Below are 20,624 nucleotides of genomic sequence, written 5' to 3'. Positions count from 1 at the left end.
TGAGGGTGTGGGTGAGTGTGTGGGTGAGTGGGTGGGTGAGTGAGTGGGTGAGAGAGTGGGTGAGTGGGTGAGTGAGTGAGTGAGTGGGTGAGTGTGTGGGTGAGTGGGTGAGTGTGTGGGTGAGTGAGTGGGTGAGTGTGTGGGTGAGTGGGTGAGTGAGTGAGTGAGTGGGTGAGTGTGTGGGTGAGTGGGTGAGTGTGTGGGTGAGTGAGTGAGTGTGTGGGTGAGTGAGTGAATGGGTGTGTGGGTGAGTGAGTGGGTGAGTGTGTGGGTGAGTGTGTAGGTGAGTATGTGGGTGAGTGAATGAATGAGTGGGTGAGTGAGTGAGGATGTGGGTGTGGGTGAGTCGGTGAGTGAGTGGGTGAGTATGTGTGTGAGTGGGTGGGTGGGTGAGTGGGTGGGTGAGTGTGTGGGTGAGTGTGTGGGTGAGTGGGTGGGTGAGTGAGTGGGTGAGAGAGTGGGTGAGTGGGTGAATGAGTGGGTGTGTGGATGAGTGTGTTCGTGAGTGGGTGAGTGTGTGGGTGAGTATGTGGGTGAGTGGGTGAGTGTGTGGGTGAGTGAGTGAGTGAGTGTGTGAGTGAGTGAGTGAGTCGGTGAGTGAGTTAGTGGGTGAGTGGGTGAGGGTGTGGGTGTGGGTGAGTCGGTGAGTGAGTGAGTGGGTGAGGGTGTGGGTGAGTGGGTGAGTGGGTGAGTGAGTGGGTGGGTGAGTGAGTGGGTGAGTGATGGTGTGGGTGGGGGAGTGAGTGGGTGAGTGGGTGTGTGGGTGAGTGGGTGAGTGTGTGGGTGAGTGGGTGGGTGGGTGAGTGGGTGAGTGGGTGAGTGAGTGGGTGAGTGAGTGGGTGAGTGTGTGGGTGAGTGGGTGAGTGAGTGAGTGGGTGAGTGGGTGTGTGGGTGAGTGTGTGGGTGAGTGTGTGGGTGGGTGAGTGTGTGAGTGAGTGGGTGAGTGAGTGAGTGTGTGAGTGTGTAGGTGAGTTGGTGTGTGGGTGAGTGTGTGGGTGAGTGTGTAGGTGAGTGAGTGTGTGGGTGAGTGAGTGTGTGTGTGTGGGTGAGTGTGTGGGTGAGTGTGTGGGTGAGTGAGTGGGTAAATGTGTGGGTGAGTTAGTGTGTGAGTGAGTGTGTGGGAAAATGAGTGAGTGTGTGGGTGAGTGTGTGGCTGAGTGTGTGGGTGTGTGGGTGAGTGTGTGGGTGAGTGTGTGGGTGAGTTAGTGTGTGAGTGAGTGTGTGGGAGAGTGAATGAGTGAGTGGATGAGTGTGTGTGGGTGAGTGAGTGTGTGAGTGGGTGAGTGAGTGGGTGAGTGGGTGAGTGAGTGGGTGAGTGAGTGAGTGGGTGAGTGTGTGGGTGAGTGAGTGAGTGGATGAGTGTGTGTGGGTGAGTGAGTGAGTGTGTGAGTGTGTGAGTGAGTGTGTGGGTGAGTTAGTGTGTGGGTGAGTGAGTGATTGTGTGGGTGAGAGAGTGTGTAGGTGAGTGAGTGAGTGTGTGGGTGAGTATGTGTGTGAGTGAGTGTGTGGGTGAGTGTGTGGGTGAGTATGTGTGTGAGTGAGTGTGTTGGTGAGTGTGTGGGAGAGTGAGTGGGAAACCCTCCACTCTCTCCACAACTGCCCCATCACCGATTGAGAGTTGTGGGGGTGGAGTGTCCGATGGTACAGAATACCCAGGCAGGTGCTTAGTTTTGGTGTGGCTGATGGTAAGGCCCCATCTCTTAGTAGCACACACACATACTAACACACACAAAACAAAGATCCCCCATATAGCCTTAACAGACTGTAGGGGCAAGTGCTGTTAGCGAGCACCTATGAAGGCCGGAACGGTACACGAGGGGGTGGGTGGCCAGCACCACGCCCGACCGCCTTTGTCTCCCAAGTGGCGATGTTTACACACCGCACCAGGTACTCATTTGAGGCTGAGTCGACCTACGGGAGGCCCGGGACCGGTTCAGATAATCGTCACTGGTGTTGGCCGTGAGCGGGAATCGAACCCGGGTCGCCAGGTTCATAGTGCAGCGCGCTAACCGCTACACTACCGCTCCCACACTAACACACACACACTAACACACACAAACACACACACACAAACACACACACTAACACACACACACTAACACACACACACTAACACACACACACACACTAACACACACACACTAACACACACACAAACACTAACACACACACTAACACACACACACTAACACAACAACAACAACCGCCATTCGCCACTAAGTGGCGGTGACGTCACCACGACGCTTGTGCCAGGCTATGTGCACCCTGAGGCCACGTGAAGTGTCGAAAGCCCGCTGGCAGGAGGTCACGGGGCAGACCCAGGTGCCACGGGTCGACTGACTGAGATGACTGGCTGATGCACCACCTGTGCCCCCTACTGTGCCAACCTGCTGTGCTTTAGCCACCCGGCGCTCCGCTCGCTGTTGTGAGCGTCGCTCCTCCGCCCTCCGTTGTTGTTGGAGGGCTACTGCCTCCAACTGCCCAGTAGCATCCTTCACGAGCCTCCTCCACAGAGGCCGATCTTGACACCGCTGGTACCAGTCATCGGCAAGTCCACTCAGCTCCACGTCCTCCTGTACCACATCACTCCATCTCTTCTCTAGCCCGTGCCGCGCCCGCTTAGCCCCCTCAATCCGGCCAAACAAAAGCTGTTTCGGCATGCGGTGGCTGGGCATGCGGGCTACATGACCCAGCCATCGCAGCCTTGCCTGCCGGAGGAGCTCACCGATGGGACCCTGCCCAGATCTTTCAAGGATTTGTGAGCTCCTCACACAATCCAGTCTGGTTAAACCCAGGATGGATCGTAGGCAGGCCAGCCTAAATGTTTCTAACCGGCGAAGATGTTCCATTAGGGGGGTCCACGTTTCGCAAGCGTAGAGAAGGGAGGGAATGACCGTGGCCGAGAAGACCTGAAGCTTAGTGCGGAGCGACAGACCAGGTAGCTTCCACACAGCGTTACGCAACCGATGAAAAGATATTGCCGCTCGACTGATTCGGAGTGAGACCTCTGCTGTTAAACTGGAGCCAGTCATAAGCACACTACCCAGGTATGGGAAACTCTCCACTCTCTCCACAACTGCCCCATCACCGATTGGGAGTTGTGGGGGTGGAGTGTCCGATGGTACAAAATACCCAGGCAGGTGCTTAGTTTTGGTGGGGCTGATGGTAAGGCCCCACCTCTTAGGGGCACGCTCCAGTCTCAGCAGCAGCGTCTCCAACTCCTCCTCTGACTGAGCAGCTATTACCAAGTCATCAGCATACATAACGTGGTTGAGCAATAGGGAGCCATCCCTTGACCGCACCCGGGCATCGATTAGCCTCCCATTATATCTGTACCATATGGAGATTCCCCCGGTACAGCTATTGAAGGCTTCACGAACTACGTGGTCAAAATAGATGTTAAATAATGTGGGAGCCAGAGGACATCCCTGTCGCACCCCAAGGTGTACAGGGAATGGCTCTGACTCCCGGCCACGTAGTTTTACCCGGGCCCGCTCACCATCATGAAGGTCCTTAATGATCGTGAGCAGAGGGTCAGGTACTCCAAAAGCACGAAGAACGACCCAGAGCCCAGGCCTACTGATGGTATCATAGGCCTTGACCAGGTCAATAAAGCAGAGATGTAGGTCTTGTTGGAATTCCCTACACCTCTGCTGTAGCAGACGGACAGAAAATATGGCATCTGTGCAGGACCGCCCTTTCCTGAAACCACATTGGGGCTCCGCAAGCCTCTCCTCAGCGTGCCTGGCAAGGCGATGCTGAATAATCCTTGCCAAGACCTTTCCCGGCACACTGAGGAGTGAGATGCCCCTGTAGTTGTTACAGTCTGTGCGGTCCCCCTTCTTAAAAAGGGGGACCACCAGGGCATCCTTCCAATCCTGCGGAACCCGTCCAGTGGTCCAGACTGTTGTTATGATGTCATATAGGGCAGTCTGTGCACAAACGCCACCCTCCCTCAGCATTTCGCTTGGGAGATCATCTCTGCCCGCTGCCTTTCCTGGTCTCAGACTCCGGATCGCCTTCAATACTTCCTCAGCAGATGGCACCTCAGCCAGCCACTCACAGGGGGTGACTTCATCCAATATTTGAGGCACCGCAGCCTCAGCAGGGTCATCCTCACTTTGTGCCACGATGTTTTCCTGGCTGAGGGATTTTCCCTCCCCCAGGACCTCACAGAAATGCTCAGCAAATCTGCGAACCTGTTCCTGGGGGTCGGAAATTGGATCACCGTTTTTTCCCCTAATGATGGTAATAGGTGTGGTGCTGCAGGTTACTTTTTTGATGGAGTTAAATAGAGATTTGTGATCACGGGCCACTGAGGCAGACTCCATCTCCTCAGCAACCCGCGACCACCACCCATCCTTGCAGCGCCTCACGGCTCTCCGAACCTCCGAGCGAAGGCTGCGGTAAGCCTCCTCTTCTCTGACGTGGGATTCTGTAGCCGATGACAGTGGGCCTGTCGCTTTTTCTCAACCATCGTGAACAACTCCTCTGTCATCCAGGGTGTCTGGGGAGGTCTGGACCGCGTACCCAAAGCTAACACACACACTAAAACACACACACACACACTAACACACACAACAACCGCCATTTGCCACTAAGTGACGGTAACGTCACCACGACGCTTGTGCCAGGCTATGTGCACCCTGAGGCCACGTGAAGTGTCGAATGCCCGCTGGCAGGAGGTCACGAGGCAGACCCAGGTGCCATGGGTCGACTGACTGAGATCACTGGCTGATGCACCACCTGTGCCCCCTACTGTGCCAAACTGCTGTGCTTTAGCCACCCGGCGCTCCGCTCGTTGTTCTGAGCATCGCTCCTCCGCCTCCCGTTGTTGTTGGAGGGCGACTACCTCCAACTGCCCAGTAGCATCCTTCACGAGCCTCCTCCACAGAAGCCGATCTTGACACCGCTGGTGCCAGTCATCGGCACGTCCACTCAGCTGCACGTCCTCCTGTACTACATCACTCCATCTCTTCTCTAGCCCGTGCCGCGCCCGCTTAGCCCCATCGATCCGGCCGAACAAAAGCTGTTTCGGCATGCGGTGGCTGGGCATGCTGGCTACATGACCCAGCCATCGCAGCCTTGCCCGCCGGAGCAGCTCACCGATGGGACCTTGCCCAGATCTTTCAAGGATCTGTGAGCTCCTCACACAATCCAGTCTGGTTAAACCCATGATGGATCGTAGGCAGGCCAGTCTAAATGTTTCTAACCGGCGAAGATGTTCCATTAGGGGGGTCCACGTTTCGCAAGCGTAGAGAAGGGAGGGAATGACCGTGGCCGAGAAGACCTGAAGCTTAGTGCGGAGCGACAGACCAGGTAGCTTCCACACAGCGTTACGCAACCGATGAAAAGATATTGCCGCTAGACTGATTCGGAGTGAGACCTCTGCTGTTAAACTGGAGCCAGTCACGAAACCACGAGTTAAACTGAAACACACTAACACACACACACTAGCACACACACACTAACACACACACACACTAACACACACTAACACACACACACTAACACACACACACACACTAACAAAGCCACCTGCAATCCCCTAAACGGATATTCGCTCTCCTATTCGCAGCGCTCCAGAACTCGACCCCAGTGACCTTCAGCGGCTCAACTCGATCCGAAAGTCATCAACTTCGCAGTATTATTGTTCACATTTATTTATTTTTAAATACAATACACACGCTGATATTTTCGCTAAAAGGTGGCTCTCGATGTGAAATCGTATATGCGTGATATATGTGTGTGTGCATTATATATATACACGCGAATACTATTTTAATTACGGCGGGGTGATCACGCGCAAGTGTTTTGATTGTAACGTGAGCAAAATAACGGAGCAGGCGCTGCACGAGAAGCAGGTTTGATGTTCATCCAGCAGTGGAGAGAACACGGTGACGGCGATGACAATGAGAGAGAGAGAGAGAGTCACGTGGAGTTCAAGAAGAGACGCAGGGCCTAGAGAGGTGACATCGTCATCGTCACTGAAGCTCATCCAGCGGTGGAGAGAACACGGTGACGGCGATGACAGGTTAATTGTAACTCGTTAAGCAAGGGGTATCACGTGACCTCCCGTGGGTTTAACAATTACGGTACAAATGCAAAGGCAAAGATCAACCGTGTAGCCTGTGACATGCTGCTGGGTCAAGTGCTCTGTACGCGAGTGTGCAGCAGCACCTGTTAAGGCAGGAATTGTGTGGTGAGTCTGTGGGTCTCTGTGTGGTGAGTCTGTGGGTCTCTGTGTGGAGAGTCTGTGTGGGTCTCTGTGTGGTGAGTCTGTGGGTCTCTGTGTGATGAGTCTGTGGGTCTCTGTGTGGTGAGTCTGTGGGTCTCTGTGTGGTGAGTCTGTGGGTATCTGTGTGGTGAGTCTGTGGGTCTCTGTGTGGAGAGTCTGTGTGGGTCTCTGTGTGGTGAGTCTGTGGGTCTCTGTGTGATGAGTCTGTGGGTCTCTGTGTGGTGAGTCTGTGGGTCTCTGTGTAATGAGTCTGTGGGTCTCTGTGTGGTGAGTCTGTGGGTCTCTGTGTGGTGCGTCTGTGGGTCTGTGTGTGTTGAGTCTGTGGGTCTCTGTGTGATGATTCTGTTGGTCTCTGTGTGATGAGTCTGAGGGTCTCTGTGCGGTGAGTCTGTGGGTCTCTGTGGTGAGTCTGTGGCTCTCTGTCTGGTGAGTCTGTGGGTTTATGTGTGGTGAGTCTGTGTGTCTCTGTGGTAAGTCTGTGGGTCTCTGTGTGGTGAGTCTGTGGGTTTCTGTCGTGAGTCTGTGGGTCTCTGTGTGGTGAGTCTGTGGGTCTCTGTGTGGTGAGTCTGTGGGTCTCTGTGTGGTGACTCTGTGGGTCTCTCTGTGTGGTGAGTCTGTGGATCTCTGTGTGGTGAGTTTGTGGGTCTCTGTGTGGTGAGTCTGTGGGTCTCTGTGTGGTGAGTCTGTGGGTCTCTGTGTAATGAGTCTGTGGGTCTCTGTGTGGTGAGTCTGTGGGTCACTGTGTGGTGCGTGTGTGGGTCTGTGTGTGTTGAGTCTGTGGGTCTCTGTGTGATGATTCTGTTGGTCTCTGTGTGATGAGTCTGAGGGTCTCTGTGCGGTGAGTCTGTGGGTCTCTGTGGTGAGTCTGTGGCTCTCTGTGTGGTGAGTCTGTGGGTTTATGTGTTGTGAGTATGTGGGTCTCTGTGGTAAGTCTGTGGGTCTCTGTGTGGTGAGTCTGTGGGTTTCTGTGGTGAGTCTGTGGGTCTCTGTAGTGAGTCTGTGGGTCTGTGTGGTGAGCCTGTGGGTGTCTCTGTGTGGTGAGTCTGTGGGTTTCTGTGTAGTGAGTCTGTAGGTCTCTGTGTGATGATTCTGTTGGTCTCTGTGTGATGAGTCTGAGGGTATCTGTGTGGTGAGTCTGTGGGTCTCTGTTGTAAGTCTGTGGGTCTCTGTGTGGTGAGTCTGTGGGTCTCTGTGGTGAGTCTGTTGGTCTCTGTGGTGAGTCTGTGGGTCTGTGTGGTGAGCTTGTGGGTGTCTCTGTGTGGTGAGTCTGTGGGTCTCTGTGTGGTGAATCTGTGGGTCTCTGTGTGGTGAGTCCGTGGGTCTCTGTGTGGTCAATCTGTGCGTCTCTTTGTCATGAGTCTGTGGGTTTCTTTGTGATGAGTCTGTGGGCCTCTGTGTGGTGAGTCTGTGGGTCTCTTTGTGATGAGTCTATAGGGCTCTGTGTGATGAGTCTGTGGTTCTCTGTGTGGTGAGTCTGTGGGTTTTTGTGGTGAGTATGTGGGTCTCTGCGTGGTGAGTTTGTGGGTGTCTGTGTGGTGAGTCTGTGGGTCTGTATGGTGAGTCTGTGGGTCTCTGTGGTGAATCTGTGGGTCTCTGTGGTGAGTCTGTGGGTCTCTGTGGTGAGTCTGTGGGTCTCTGTGTGGTGAGTCTGTGCGTCTCTGTGTGATAAGTCTGTGGGCCTCTGTGTGATGAGTCTGTGGGTCTCTGTGTGGTGAGTATGTGGGTCTCTGTGTAGTGAGTCTGTGGGTCTCTGTGGTGAGTCTGTGTCTCTCTGTGTGGTGAGTCTGTGGGTCTCTGTGGTGAGTCTGTGGGTCTCTGTGTGGTGAGTCTGTGGGTCTCTGTGATGAGACTGTTGGTCTCTGTGTGGTGAGTCCGTGGGTCTCTGTGTGGTCAATCTGTGGGTCTCTTTGTCATGAGTCTGTGGGTATCTGTGTGATGAGTCTATGGATCTCTGTGTGATGAGTCTGTTGGTCTATGTGTGGTGAGTCTGTGGGTCTTTGTGGTGAGTCTGTGGGTCTCTGTGTGGTGAGTCTGTGGGTCTCTGTGTGGTGAGTCTGTGGGTCTCTGTGTGGTGACTCTCTGGTCTCTCTGTGTGGTGAGTCTGTGGATCTCTGTGTGGTGAGTTTGTGGGTCTCTGTGCGGTGAGTCTGTGGATCTCTGTGTGGTGAGTTTGTGGGTCTCTGTGCGGTGAGTCTGTGGATCTCTGTGTGCTGAGTTTATGGGACTCTGTCTGGTGAATCTGTGGGTCTCTCTGTGATGAGTCTGTGGTTCTCTGTGTGGTGAGTCTGTGGGTTTTTGTGGTGAGTCTCTGAGTCTCTGCGTGGTGAGTTTGTGGGTCTCTGTGTGGTGAGTCTGTGGGTCTGTATGGTGAGTCTGTGGGTCTCTATGTGGTGAGTCTATGGGTCTCTGTGTTGTGAGTCTATGGGTCTCTGTGTGATGAGTCTGTGGGTCTCTGTGTGATGAGTCTGTGGGCCTCTGTGTGACGAGTCTGTGGGTGTCTGTGTGATGAGTCTGTTGGTCTCTGTGTGGTGAATCTGTGGGTCTCTGTTGTGAGTCTGTGGGTGTCTGTGTGGTGAGTCTGTGGGTTTCTGTGTGGTCAGTCTGTGGGTTTCTGTGTGGTGAGTCTGTGGGTCTCTGTGGTATGTCTGTGGGTCTCTGTGTGGTGAATCTGTGGGTCTCTATGTGGTGAGTCCGTGGGTCTCTGTGTGGTGAGTTTGTGGGTCTCTGTGTGGTGAGTCTGTGGGTCTCTGTGTGGTGAGTCTGTGGGTCTCTGTGTAATGAGTCTGTGGGTCTCTGTGTGGTGAGTCTGTGGGTCTCTGTGTGGTGCGTCTGTGGGTCTGTGTGTGTTGAGTCTGTGGGTCTCTGTGTGATGATTCTGTTGGTCTCTGTGTGATGAGTCTGAGGGTCTCTGTGCGGTGAGTCTGTGGGACTCTGTGGTGAGTCTGTGGCTCTCTGTGAGGTGAGTCTGTGGGTTTATGTGTGGTGAGTATGTGGGTCTCTTTGGTAAGTCTGTGGGTCTCTGTGTGGTGAGTCTGTGGGTTTCTGTGGTGAGTCTGTGGGTCTCTGTAGTGAGTCTGTGGGTCTGTGTGGTGAGCCTGTGGGTGTCTCTGTGTGGTGAGTCTGTGGGTTTCTGTGTGGTGAGTCTGTAGGTCTCTGTGTGAAGATTATGTTGGTCTCTGTGTGATGAGTCTGAGTGTCTCTGTGTGGTGAGTCTGTGGGTCTCTGTGGTAAGTCTGTGGGTCTCTGTGTGGTGAGTCTGTGGGTCTCTGTGTGATGAGTCTATGGGTCTCTGTGTAGTGAATCTGTGGGTCTCTGTGGTGAGTCTGTTGGTCTCTGTGGTGAGTCTCTGGGTCTGTGTGGTGAGCTTGTGGGTGTCTCTGTGTGGTGAGTCTGTGGGTTTCTGTGTGGTGAGTCTGTGGGTCTCTGTGTGGTTAGTCTGTGGGTCTCTGTGTAGTGAATCTGTGGGTCTCTGTGTGGTGAGTCCGTGGGTCTCTGTGGGGTGAGTCCGTGGGTCTCTGTGTGGACAATCTGTGCGTCTCTTTGTCATGAGTCTGTGGGTCTCTTTGTGATGAGGCTATGGGTATCTGTGTGATGAGTCTGTGGGTCTCTGTGTGGTGAGTCTGTGGGTCTCTTTGTGATGAGTCTATAGGTCTCTGTGTGATGAGTCTGTGGTTCTCTGTGTGGTGAGTCTGTGGGTTTTTGTGTGAGTATGTGGTTCTCTGCGTGGTGAGTTTGTGGGTCTCTGTGTGGTGAGTCTGTGGGTCAGTATGGTGAGTCTGTGGGTCTCTGTGGCGAGTCTGTGGGTCTCTGTGTGATGAGTCTGCGGGTCTCTGTGTGGTGAGTCTATGGGTCTCTGTGGTTAGTCTGTGTGTCTCTGTGTGGTGAGTCTGTGGGTTTCTGTGTGGTGAGTCTGTGGGTCACTGTGGTAAGTCTTTGGGTCTCTGTGTGATTGAGTCTGTGGGTCTCTGTGGTGAGTCTGTGGGTCTCTGTGGTGAGTCTGTGGGTCTCTGTGTGGTGAGTCTGTGGGTCTCTGTGTGATAAGTCTGTGGGCCTCTGTGTGATGAGTCTGAGGGTCTCTGTGCGGTGAGTCTGTGGGTCTCTGTGGTGAGTCTGTGGCTCTCTGTGAGGTGAGTCTGTGGGTTTACGTGTGGTGAGTATGTGGGTCTCTTTGGTAAGTCTGTGGGTCTCTGTGTGGTGAGTCTGTGGGTTTCTGTGGTGAGTCTGTGGGTCTCTGTAGTGAGTCTGTGGGTCTGTGTGGTGAGCCTGTGGGTGTCTCTGTGTGGTGAGTCTGTGGGTTTCTGTGTGGTGAGTCTGTAGGTCTCTGTGTGAAGATTCTGTTGGTCTCTGTGTGATGAGTCTGAGTGTCTCTGTGTGGTGAGTCTGTGGGTCTCTGTGGTAAGTCTGTGGGTCTCTGTGTGGTGAGTCTGTGGGTCTCTGTGTGATGAGTCTATGGGTCTCTGTGTAGTGAATCTGTGGGTTTCTGTGTGGTGAGTCTGTGGGTCTCTGTGTGGTTAGTCTGTGGGTCTCTGTGTAGTGAATCTGTGGGTCTCTGTGAGGTGAGTCCGTGGGTCTCTGTGGGGTGAGTCCGTGGGTCTCTGTGTGGTCAATCTGTGCGTCTCTTTGTCATGAGTCTGTGGGTCTCTTTGTGATGAGGCTATGGGTATCTGTGTGATGAGTCTGTGGGTCTCTGTGTGGTGAGTCTGTGGGTCTCTTTGTGATGAGACTATAGGTCTCTGTGTGATGAGTCTGTGGTTCTCTGTGTGGTGAGTCTGTGGGTTTTTGTGGTGAGTATGTGGGTCTCTGCGTGGTGAGTTTGCGGGTCTCTGTGTGGTGAGTCTGTGGGTCAGTATGGTGAGTCTGTGGGTCTCTGTGGTGAGTCTGTGGGTCTCTGTGTGATGAGTCTGCGGGTCTCTGTGTGGTGAGTCTGTGGGTCTCTGTGGTGAGTCTGTGTGTCTCTGTGTGGTGAGTCTGTGGGTTTCTGTGTGGTGAGTCTGTGGGTCACTGTGGTAAGTCTGCGGGTCTCTGTGTGATTGAGTCTGTGGGTCTCTGTGGTGAGTCTGTGGGTCTCTGTGGTGAGTCTGTGGGTCTCTGTGTGGTGAGTCTGTGGGTCTCTGTGTGATAAGTCTGTGGGCCTCTGTGTGATGAGTCTGTGGGTCTCTGTGTGGTGAGTATGTGGGTCTCTGTGGTGAGTCTGTGGGTCTCTGTGGTGAGTCTCTGGGTCTCTGTGGTGAGTCTGTGGGTCTCTGTGTTATAAATCTGTGGGCCTCTGTGTGATGAGTCTGTGGGTCTCTGTGTGGTGAGTCTGTGGGTCTCTGTGATGAGACTGTTGGTCTCTGTGTGGTGAGTCCGTGGGTCTCTGTGTGGTCAATCTGTGGGTCTCTTTGTCATGAGTCTGTGGGTATCTGTGTGATAAGTCTATGGATCTCTGTGTGATGAGTCTGTTGGTCTATGTGTGGTGAGTCTGGGGGTCTTTGTGGTGAGTCTGTGGGTCTCTGTGTGGTGAGTCTGTGGGTCTCTGTGTGGTGAGTCTGTGGGTCTCTGTGTGGTGACTCTCTGGTCTCTCTGTGTGGTGAGTCTGTGGATCTCTGTGTGGTGAGTTTGTGGGTCTCTGTGCGGTGAGTCTGTGGATCTCTGTGTGGTGAGTTTGTGGGTCTCTGTGCGGTGAGTCTGTGGATCTCTGTGTGGTGAGTTTATGGGACTCTGTCTGGTGAATCTGTGGGTCTCTCTGTGATGAGTCTGTGGTTCTCTGTGTGGTGAGTCTGTGGGTTTTTGTGGTGAGTCTCTGAGTCTCTGCGTGGTGAGTTTGTGGGTCTCTGTGTGGTGAGTCTGTGCGTCTGTATGGTGAGTCTGTGGGTCTCTATGTGGTGAGTCTATGGGTCTCTGTGTTGTGAGTCTATGGGTCTCTGTGTGATGAGTCTGTGGGTCTCTGTGTGATGAGTCTGTGGGCCTCTGTGTGAGGAGTCTGTGGGTGTCTGTGTGATGAGTCTGCTGGTCTCTGTGTGGTGAATCTGTGGGTCTCTGTTGTGAGTCTGTGGGTGTCTGTGTGGTGAGTCTGTGGGTTTCTGTGTGGTCAGTCTGTGGGTTTCTCTGTGGTGAGTCTGTGGGTCTCTGTGGTATGTCTGTGGGTCTCTGTGTGGTGAATCTGTGGGTCTCTATGTGGTGAGTCCGTGGGTCTCTGTGTGGTCAATCTGTGCGTCTCTTTGTCATGAGTCTGTGGGTATCTGTGTGGTGAGTCTGTGGGTCTCTGTGTGGTGCGTCTGTGGGTCTGTGTGTGTTGAGTCTGTGGGTCTCTGTGTGATGAGTCTGTGGGTCTCTGTGTGGTGAGTCTGTGGGTCTCTGTGTGGTGACTCTGTGGGATTCTCTGTGTGGTGAGTCTGTGGATCTCTGTGTGGTGAGTTTGTGGGTCTCTGTGTGGTGAGTCTGTGGGTCTCTGTGTGGTGAGTCTGTGGGTCTCTGTGTAATGAGTCTGTGGGTCTCTGTGTGGTGAGTCTGTGGGTCTCTGTGTGGTGCGTCTGAGGGTCTGTGTGTGTTGAGTCTGTGGGTCTCTGTGTGATGATTCTGTTGGTCTCTGTGTGATGAGTCTGAGGGTCTCTGTGCGGTGAGTCTGTGGGTCTCTGTGGTGAGTCTGTGGCTCTCTGTGAGGTGAGTCTGTGGGTTTATGTGTGGTGAGTATGTGGGTCTCTTTGGTAAGTCTGTGGATCTCTGTGTGGTGAGTCTGTGGGTTTCTGTGGTGAGTCTGTGGGTCTCTGTAGTGAGTCTGTGGGTCTGTGTGGTGAGCCTGTGGGTGTCTCTGTGTGGTGAGTCTGTGGGTTTCTGTGTGGTGAGTCTGTAGGTCTCTGTGTGAAGATTCTGTTGGTCTCTGTGTGATGAGTCTGAGTGTCTCTGTGTGGTGAGTCTGTGGGTCTCTGTGGTAAGTCTGTGGGTCTCTGTGTGGTGAGTCTGTGGGTCTCTGTGTGATGAGTCTATGGGTCTCTGTGTCGTGAATCTGTGGGTCTCTGTGGTGAGTCTGTTGGTCTCTGTGGTGAGTCTCTGGGTCTGTGTGGTGAGCTTGTGGGTGTCTCTGTGTGGTGAGTCTGTGGGTTTCTGTGTGGTGAGTCTGTGGGTCTCTGTGTGGTTAGTCTGTGGGTCTCTGTGTAGTGAATCTGTGGGTCTCTGTGTGGTGAGTCCGTGGGTCTCTGTGTGGACAATCTGTGCGTCTCTTTGTCATGAGTCTGTGGGTCTCTTTGTGATGAGGCTATGGGAATCTGTGTGATGAGTCTGTGGATCTCTGTGTGGTGAGTCTGTGGGTCTCTTTGTGATGAGTCTATAGGTCTCTGTGTGATGAGTCTGTGGTTCTCTGTGTGGTGAGTCTGTGGGTTTTTGTGGTGAGTATGTGGGTCTCTGCGTGGTGAGTTTGTGGGTCTCTGTGTGGTGAGTCTGTGGGTCAGTATGGTGAGTCTGTGGGTCTCTGTGGCGAGTCTGTGGGTCTCTGTGTGATGAGTCTGCGGGTCTCTGTGTGGTGAGTCTATGGGTCTCTGTGGTTAGTCTGTGTGTCTCTGTGTGGTGAGCCTGTGGGTGTCTCTGTGTGGTGAGTCTGTGGGTTTCTGTGTGGTGAGTCTGTAGGTCTCTGTGTGAAGATTCTGTTGGTCTCTGTGTGATGAGTCTGAGTGTCTCTGTGTGGTGAGTCTGTGGGTCTCTGTGGTGAGTCTGTGTCTCTCTGTGTGGTGAGTCTGTGGGTCTCTGTGGTGAGTCTGTGGGTCTCTGTGTGGTGAGTCTGTGGGTCTCTGTGATGAGACTGTTGGTCTCTGTGTGGTGAGTCCGTGGGTCTCTGTGTGGTCAATCTGTGGGTCTCTTTGTCATGAGTCTGTGGGTATCTGTGTGATGAGTCTATGGATCTCTGTGTGATGAGTCTGTTGGTCTATGTGTGGTGAGTCTGTGGGTCTTTGTGGTGAGTCTGTGGGTCTCTGTGTGGTGAGTCTGTGGGTCTCTGTGTGGTGAGTCTGTGGGTCTCTGTGTGGTGACTCTCTGGTCTCTCTGTGTGGTGAGTCTGTGGATCTCTGTGTGGTGAGTTTGTGGGTCTCTGTGCGGTGAGTCTGTGGATCTCTGTGTGGTGAGTTTGTGGGTCTCTGTGCGGTGAGTCTGTGGATCTCTGTGTGCTGAGTTTATGGGACTCTGTCTGGTGAATCTGTGGGTCTCTCTGTGATGAGTCTGTGGTTCTCTGTGTGGTGAGTCTGTGGGTTTTTGTGGTGAGTCTCTGAGTCTCTGCGTGGTGAGTTTGTGGGTCTCTGTGTGGTGAGTCTGTGGGTCTGTATGGTGAGTCTGTGGGTCTCTATGTGGTGAGTCTATGGGTCTCTGTGTTGTGAGTCTATGGGTCTCTGTGTGATGAGTCTGTGGGTCTCTGTGTGATGAGTCTGTGGGCCTCTGTGTGACGAGTCTGTGGGTGTCTGTGTGATGAGTCTGTTGGTCTCTGTGTGGTGAATCTGTGGGTCTCTGTTGTGAGTCTGTGGGTGTCTGTGTGGTGAGTCTGTGGGTTTCTGTGTGGTCAGTCTGTGGGTTTCTGTGTGGTGAGTCTGTGGGTCTCTGTGGTATGTCTGTGGGTCTCTGTGTGGTGAATCTGTGGGTCTCTATGTGGTGAGTCCGTGGGTCTCTGTGTGGTGAGTTTGTGGGTCTCTGTGTGGTGAGTCTGTGGGTCTCTGTGTGGTGAGTCTGTGGGTCTCTGTGTAATGAGTCTGTGGGTCTCTGTGTGGTGAGTCTGTGGGTCTCTGTGTGGTGCGTCTGTGGGTCTGTGTGTGTTGAGTCTGTGGGTCTCTGTGTGATGATTCTGTTGGTCTCTGTGTGATGAGTCTGAGGGTCTCTGTGCGGTGAGTCTGTGGGACTCTGTGGTGAGTCTGTGGCTCTCTGTGAGGTGAGTCTGTGGGTTTATGTGTGGTGAGTATGTGGGTCTCTTTGGTAAGTCTGTGGGTCTCTGTGTGGTGAGTCTGTGGGTTTCTGTGGTGAGTCTGTGGGTCTCTGTAGTGAGTCTGTGGGTCTGTGTGGTGAGCCTGTGGGTGTCTCTGTGTGGTGAGTCTGTGGGTTTCTGTGTGGTGAGTCTGTAGGTCTCTGTGTGAAGATTATGTTGGTCTCTGTGTGATGAGTCTGAGTGTCTCTGTGTGGTGAGTCTGTGGGTCTCTGTGGTAAGTCTGTGGGTCTCTGTGTGGTGAGTCTGTGGGTCTCTGTGTGATGAGTCTATGGGTCTCTGTGTAGTGAATCTGTGGGTCTCTGTGGTGAGTCTGTTGGTCTCTGTGGTGAGTCTCTGGGTCTGTGTGGTGAGCTTGTGGGTGTCTCTGTGTGGTGAGTCTGTGGGTTTCTGTGTGGTGAGTCTGTGGGTCTCTGTGTGGTTAGTCTGTGGGTCTCTGTGTAGTGAATCTGTGGGTCTCTGTGTGGTGAGTCCGTGGGTCTCTGTGGGGTGAGTCCGTGGGTCTCTGTGTGGACAATCTGTGCGTCTCTTTGTCATGAGTCTGTGGGTCTCTTTGTGATGAGGCTATGGGTATCTGTGTGATGAGTCTGTGGGTCTCTGTGTGGTGAGTCTGTGGGTCTCTTTGTGATGAGTCTATAGGTCTCTGTGTGATGAGTCTGTGGTTCTCTGTGTGGTGAGTCTGTGGGTTTTTGTGTGAGTATGTGGTTCTCTGCGTGGTGAGTTTGTGGGTCTCTGTGTGGTGAGTCTGTGGGTCAGTATGGTGAGTCTGTGGGTCTCTGTGGCGAGTCTGTGGGTCTCTGTGTGATGAGTCTGCGGGTCTCTGTGTGGTGAGTCTATGGGTCTCTGTGGTTAGTCTGTGTGTCTCTGTGTGGTGAGTCTGTGGGTTTCTGTGTGGTGAGTCTGTGGGTCACTGTGGTAAGTCTTTGGGTCTCTGTGTGATTGAGTCTGTGGGTCTCTGTGGTGAGTCTGTGGGTCTCTGTGGTGAGTCTGTGGGTCTCTGTGTGGTGAGTCTGTGGGTCTCTGTGTGATAAGTCTGTGGGCCTCTGTGTGATGAGTCTGAGGGTCTCTGTGCGGTGAGTCTGTGGGTCTCTGTGGTGAGTCTGTGGCTCTCTGTGAGGTGAGTCTGTGGGTTTACGTGTGGTGAGTATGTGGGTCTCTTTGGTAAGTCTGTGGGTCTCTGTGTGGTGAGTCTGTGGGTTTCTGTGGTGAGTCTGTGGGTCTCTGTAGTGAGTCTGTGGGTCTGTGTGGTGAGCCTGTGGGTGTCTCTGTGTGGTGAGTCTGTGGGTTTCTGTGTGGTGAGTCTGTAGGTCTCTGTGTGAAGATTCTGTTGGTCTCTGTGTGATGAGTCTGAGTGTCTCTGTGTGGTGAGTCTGTGGGTCTCTGTGGTAAGTCTGTGGGTCTCTGTGTGGTGAGTCTGTGGGTCTCTGTGTGATGAGTCTATGGGTCTCTGTGTAGTGAATCTGTGGGTTTCTGTGTGGTGAGTCTGTGGGTCTCTGTGTGGTTAGTCTGTGGGTCTCTGTGTAGTGAATCTGTGGGTCTCTGTGAGGTGAGTCCGTGGGTCTCTGTGGGGTGAGTCCGTGGGTCTCTGTGTGGTCAATCTGTGCGTCTCTTTGTCATGAGTCTGTGGGTCTCTTTGTGATGAGGCTATGGGTATCTGTGTGATGAGTCTGTGGGTCTCTGTGTGGTGAGTCTGTGGGTCTCTTTGTGATGAGACTATAGGTCTCTGTGTGATGAGTCTGTGGTTCTCTGTGTGGTGAGTCTGTGGGTTTTTGTGGTGAGTATGTGGGTCTCTGCGTGGTGAGTTTGCGGGTCTCTGTGTGGTGAGTCTGTGGGTCAGTATGGTGAGTCTGTGGGTCTCTGTGGTGAGTCTGTGGGTCTCTGTGTGATGAGTCTGCGGGTCTCTGTGTGGTGAGTCTGTGGGTCTCTGTGGTGAGTCTGTGTGTCTCTGTGTGGTGAGTCTGTGGGTTTCTGTGTGGTGAGTCTGTGGGTCACTGTGGTAAGTCTGCGGGTCTCTGTGTGATTGAGTCTGTGGGTCTCTGTGGTGAGTCTGTGGGTCTCTGTGGTGAGTCTGTGGGTCTCTGTGTGGTGAGTCTGTGGGTCTCTGTGTGATAAGTCTGTGGGCCTCTGTGTGATGAGTCTGTGGGTCTCTGTGTGGTGAGTATGTGGGTCTCTGTGGTGAGTCTGTGGGTCTCTGTGGTGAGTCTCTGGGTCTCTGTGGTGAGTCTGTGGGTCTCTGTGTTATAAATCTGTGGGCCTCTGTGTGATGAGTCTGTGGGTCTCTGTGTGGTGAGTCTGTGGGTCTCTGTGATGAGACTGTTGGTCTCTGTGTGGTGAGTCCGTGGGTCTCTGTGTGGTCAATCTGTGGGTCTCTTTGTCATGAGTCTGTGGGTATCTGTGTGATAAGTCTATGGATCTCTGTGTGATGAGTCTGTTGGTCTATGTGTGGTGAGTCTGGGGGTCTTTGTGGTGAGTCTGTGGGTCTCTGTGTGGTGAGTCTGTGGGTCTCTGTGTGGTGAGTCTGTGGGTCTCTGTGTGGTGACTCTCTGGTCTCTCTGTGTGGTGAGTCTGTGGATCTCTGTGTGGTGAGTTTGTGGGTCTCTGTGCGGTGAGTCTGTGGATCTCTGTGTGGTGAGTTTGTGGGTCTCTGTGCGGTGAGTCTGTGGATCTCTGTGTGGTGAGTTTATGGGACTCTGTCTGGTGAATCTGTGGGTCTCTCTGTGATGAGTCTGTGGTTCTCTGTGTGGTGAGTCTGTGGGTTTTTGTGGTGAGTCTCTGAGTCTCTGCGTGGTGAGTTTGTGGGTCTCTGTGTGGTGAGTCTGTGCGTCTGTATGGTGAGTCTGTGGGTCTCTATGTGGTGAGTCTATGGGTCTCTGTGTTGTGAGTCTATGGGTCTCTGTGTGATGAGTCTGTGGGTCTCTGTGTGATGAGTCTGTGGGCCTCTGTGTGAGGAGTCTGTGGGTGTCTGTGTGATGAGTCTGCTGGTCTCTGTGTGGTGAATCTGTGGGTCTCTGTTGTGAGTCTGTGGGTGTCTGTGTGGTGAGTCTGTGGGTTTCTGTGTGGTCAGTCTGTGGGTTTCTCTGTGGTGAGTCTGTGGGTCTCTGTGGTATGTCTGTGGGTCTCTGTGTGGTGAATCTGTGGGTCTCTATGTGGTGAGTCCGTGGGTCTCTGTGTGGTCAATCTGTGCGTCTCTTTGTCATGAGTCTGTGGGTATCTGTGTGGTGAGTCTGTGGGTCTCTGTGTGGTGCGTCTGTGGGTCTGTGTGTGTTGAGTCTGTGGGTCTCTGTGTGATGAGTCTGTGGGTCTCTGTGTGGTGAGTCTGTGGGTCTCTGTGTGGTGACTCTGTGGGATTCTCTGTGTGGTGAGTCTGTGGATCTCTGTGTGGTGAGTTTGTGGGTCTCTGTGTGGTGAGTCTGTGGGTCTCTGTGTGGTGAGTCTGTGGGTCTCTGTGTAATGAGTCTGTGGGTCTCTGTGTGGTGAGTCTGTGGGTCTCTGTGTGGTGCGTCTGAGGGTCTGTGTGTGTTGAGTCTGTGGGTCTCTGTGTGATGATTCTGTTGGTCTCTGTGTGATGAGTCTGAGGGTCTCTGTGCGGTGAGTCTGTGGGTCTCTGTGGTGAGTCTGTGGCTCTCTGTGAGGTGAGTCTGTGGGTTTATGTGTGGTGAGTATGTGGGTCTCTTTGGTAAGTCTGTGGATCTCTGTGTGGTGAGTCTGTGGGTTTCTGTGGTGAGTCTGTGGGTCTCTGTAGTGAGTCTGTGGGTCTGTGTGGTGAGCCTGTGGGTGTCTCTGTGTGGTGAGTCTGTGGGTTTCTGTGTGGTGAGTCTGTAGGTCTCTGTGTGAAGATTCTGTTGGTCTCTGTGTGATGAGTCTGAGTGTCTCTGTGTGGTGAGTCTGTGGGTCTCTGTGGTAAGTCTGTGGGTCTCTGTGTGGTGAGTCTGTGGGTCTCTGTGTGATGAGTCTATGGGTCTCTGTGTCGTGAATCTGTGGGTCTCTGTGGTGAGTCTGTTGGTCTCTGTGGTGAGTCTCTGGGTCTGTGTGGTGAGCTTGTGGGTGTCTCTGTGTGGTGAGTCTGTGGGTTTCTGTGTGGTGAGTCTGTGGGTCTCTGTGTGGTTAGTCTGTGGGTCTCTGTGTAGTGAATCTGTGGGTCTCTGTGTGGTGAGTCCGTGGGTCTCTGTGTGGACAATCTGTGCGTCTCTTTGTCATGAGTCTGTGGGTCTCTTTGTGATGAGGCTATGGGAATCTGTGTGATGAGTCTGTGGATCTCTGTGTGGTGAGTCTGTGGGTCTCTTTGTGATGAGTCTATAGGTCTCTGTGTGATGAGTCTGTGGTTCTCTGTGTGGTGAGTCTGTGGGTTTTTGTGGTGAGTATGTGGGTCTCTGCGTGGTGAGTTTGTGGGTCTCTGTGTGGTGAGTCTGTGGGTCAGTATGGTGAGTCTGTGGGTCTCTGTGGCGAGTCTGTGGGTCTCTGTGTGATGAGTCTGCGGGTCTCTGTGTGGTGAGTCTATGGGTCTCTGTGGTTAGTCTGTGTGTCTCTGTGTGGTGAGCCTGTGGGTGTCTCTGTGTGGTGAGTCTGTGGGTTTCTGTGTGGTGAGTCTGTAGGTCTCTGTGTGAAGATTCTGTTGGTCTCTGTGTGATGAGTCTGAGTGTCTCTGTGTGGTGAGTCTGTGGGTCTCTGTGGTAAGTCTGTGGGTCCCTGTGTGGTGAGTCTGTGGGTCTCTGTGTGATGAGTCTATGGGTCTCTGTGTAGTGAATCTGTGGGTTTCTGTGTGGTGAGTCTGTGGGTCTCTGTGTGGTTAGTCTGTGGGTCTCTGTGTAGTGAATCTGTGGGTCTCTGTGAGGTGAGTCCGTGGGTCTCTGTGGGGTGAGTCCGTGGGTCTCTGTGTGGTCAATCTGTGCGTCTCTTTGTCATGAGTCTGTGGGTCTCTTTGTGATGAGGCTATGGGTATCTGTGTGATGAGTCTGTGGGTCTCTGTGTGGTGAGTCTGTGGGTCTCTTTGTGATGAGTCTATAGGTCTCTGTGTGATGAGGCTATGGGTATCTGTGTGATGAGTCTGTGGGTTTTTGTGTGGTGAGTCTGTGGGTCTCTTTGTGATGAGTCTATAGGTCTCTGTGTGATGAGTCTGTGGTTCTCTGTGTGGTGAGTCTGTGGGTTTTTGTGGTGAGTATGTGGGTCTCTGCGTGGTGAGTTTGCGGGTCTCTGTGTGGTGAGTCTGTGGGTCAGTATGGTGAGTCTGTGGGTCTCTGTGGTGAGTCTGTGGGTCTCTGTGTGATGAGTCTGCGGGTCTCTGTGTGGTGAGTCTGTGGGTCTCTGTGGTGAGTCTGTGTGTCTCTGTGTGGTGAGTCTGTGGGTTTCTGTGTGGTGAGTCTGTGGGTCACAGTGGTAAGTCTGCGGGTCTCTGTGTGATTGAGTCTGTGGGTCTCTGTGGTGAGTCTGTGGGTCTCTGTGGTGAGTCTGTGG

The sequence above is a fragment of the Petromyzon marinus genome, chromosome 74 (assembly GCF_048934315.1).
Source record: "Petromyzon marinus isolate PM22_M1 ecotype Great Lakes invasive population chromosome 74, UKy_Petmar_22M1.pri1.0, whole genome shotgun sequence".
Classification (NCBI taxonomy): Eukaryota; Metazoa; Chordata; class Hyperoartia; order Petromyzontiformes; family Petromyzontidae; genus Petromyzon; species Petromyzon marinus.
Note: the sequence above shows the minus strand (reverse complement) of the source record.